Raw genomic sequence first — 2,837 nt, forward strand, 5'->3', positions numbered from 1 at the left:
TTAACACACTTTTAAGCGTGATGTCTTTGTAGACAATATTTTTTACACGCTTTTGAGCGTGATGTCTCTGTGGACAATATTTTTTACACGCTTATCAATTTCTTATTTAAGCGTGATATCTTCGCGGACAATATTTTTTACGCTTTTTAGTATGATGTCTCTATAGACAATATTTTTTACACGCTTATCATTTTCTTATTTAAGCGTGATATCTTCACGAACAATATTTTTTACACGCTTTTGATCGTGATGGTTTTAGTGTAAACCACAATAAATGCAATAAGTCTTAAGTATTAAGAAATTGATCAGTTACAAGCGAATATGAGCAGAATAATCGATTATAATTCATCAATTTCTTAAGGCTTAAGGCTTAAAGGCTTACTATATTGTGTTTAGAGATTTACAGGCAATATTTTTATAATCTAATATCGGACATCTTTTCAATCTGCCCACGAGGGTCCAGCAATATCATTAACATCTGCAGCATATAGTCTTAAAGTATTTTTGTCTTTTTTAGCAGCACTAGCATACAAGTTTTCCGTTAATATAAGCGACAAATGCTTTTTGTCAATCACTATACTTAGGTATGTTTCTCCTCTCGCTCCTTCAACGCTAACTTAAAAACGCAAGCATTAACGGTAGTTGATGAAAGTTTGTTGCGTTTTTTGTTTTTAACATTACTTAAAAGGGAAAACATTCTTTCTGGATCAGCATTTGAATTTGGAAGTGATCGTACAGCATTTAAAAGATTTGTTAAATTTGAATATTTAGTAACTTTATTTGGGCGTAATTTTTTTCCACATATCATCAAAATTTAATATAGAAAAACTTTATTTCTCTTCTTCTGTAAAATCTAATGGCAGTGCAGTCCATTCTTTCTTTAAAGCTTTTTTATCAAAACCACCGATAGTGGTAACTATGAAGACAATATCATTGAAAGCTTTTTCTCTATCAATATCGCATAAAGTTTCAAAATATTGGAAAACTTTTAATTTTGATAAAAATATATTATTCACAGGTAATCTTTTTCGAATTTCATCTGCAGCAGTCACATAAAACATTAAGTTTGACGAACAGTTGTAACAACGTCTTCGTGCTCGTGCATCTTTAATTTGTTAAGGTATTTGTTACGTCCGACGGACTCGCACGACTCTTTTCTTTCGTAGAGATCTGGAATTCGTCGAAACACTAAAATTTTATTTTCTTTCCTTTTTTTTCTCTACCTTAAAAACTAAAACAAGGAATCCGGTATCTCCTCGTGAATGTCGCTCCGAGATAAAAATCAATAATAAATACGTATGGAAAGCGTAAAACCGACGCCAAGATTAACGGTCAAGTCGCGGACAATTCTCGCGAATCCGTAATTACAAAATCTAAGAAACGGCACGCGACGTTCAAGGGTAGATTCTGGGTGGTCCCGTGGCGACGATGCATGCGCTCCTTCTCGACGCACGAGACGGGCGTTTTCCCATAAATCTTAAGATCATAAAATTTTGGAAGACACTTTCCCACACTACAGATTCCTGTCAACATCCTTTCCTCCCCCAAAATCTTGACCAATCCAAGAACAAAGGAAAATTCTACTACCAGCCAACGAAATCTATTCCACCAATCCAAATTTGAGTAATCTGGGGCGATTACACTTGTAGTATAAAAATCGCGGTTCCGCAGCCCTCATCGCAGATTTTTCTCTAAGTTCTCAAGCTACACTTGTGATTTTCTCGAGCTACATTTGTCGCGCGATTTTCCTATAAGTTTAGAGAAGTTGTCGCGATACTCAAAAAGTTCTATCTGATTTTTGAAGCCCTTTTTCAGTAGAGTCAGTGTTAAAGAAACATCACCAGCCTTGCACATCCTGGCCGGAGGACCTCCAACGATAAGCATCTCAGTAGTAAGTCAGTATATTTCTATTCTCTGGCTCCCTCCTCGCTCTATCTTTTAGTAATTTATTTCAATATTTCATTTTATTTTTTTTTTATTATTCATTTGTTTTATTTTATTTTTCTTTTCTTTCTTTCTTTCTTCCTTTTGACCTCCTATAAGAAAATGAAAACATTGCAATCCGTTCACGTTATAATTTCAATCTGTCGCCGTCGCCGCACGATAATTGTTCGCCTCCTGTCGATCGGTCGTTCATGTCCGCTAACACTATCATCATCCGAGGAAAATTAGGCCAAACCCTCTCAAATCCACTCACCAAAATCTCCTTCTCTTTTTATCCTTCCGCTATTCTCTCCGTAACTCCTCCCTTTCATTCTGCCACGATACTTTATACACACACTCTCACACATCCATAAATGCGTACATATAACTCAGAATATAGAACCAAAAATTGTATTATTTTTTTTATTTACTTGACAAAATTGTATTTATTTTTTATTCAAAAAATGTATCACTCAAGTTTGCTTTTTTTTAATTATATCATTATTAAATTAACTTCTCAGTAGTCTTTATTTAAATATAACCTCTCCTCGTATTATTAAGTTCTCCCGCGATTGCACTTCGCCCTCTCCCCAGTCACTTGGATTAAGTTCCGTAACCGAAAGTCAGGGCATACGGCCGTACTGGCGCAGCTGGCGTTAAAGTGCGCCCCTCTCGACATATTGAGTGCCCAGTTCAGGCTCTTTTTTGAAGTACGAGGTCTGTTCAAAAAGTATCGCGAATTTTGTGTTTTTTCAAAAATTATTTATTTATTCATGAATATCTATTTTGTCCCCTTCAAAGTAATCCCCATCAGATATTATACACTTGTGCCAACGTTTTTTCCAATCCTCGAAGCACTTCAAAAAATTATTTTTTGTGATCTTGTTCAGCTCCTCCTTCGATGCCGTCTTTAT

The sequence above is a fragment of the Trachymyrmex septentrionalis genome, unplaced genomic scaffold, assembly GCF_001594115.1.
Source record: "Trachymyrmex septentrionalis isolate Tsep2-gDNA-1 unplaced genomic scaffold, Tsep1.0 scaffold308, whole genome shotgun sequence".
Taxonomy (NCBI): domain Eukaryota; kingdom Metazoa; phylum Arthropoda; class Insecta; order Hymenoptera; family Formicidae; genus Trachymyrmex; species Trachymyrmex septentrionalis.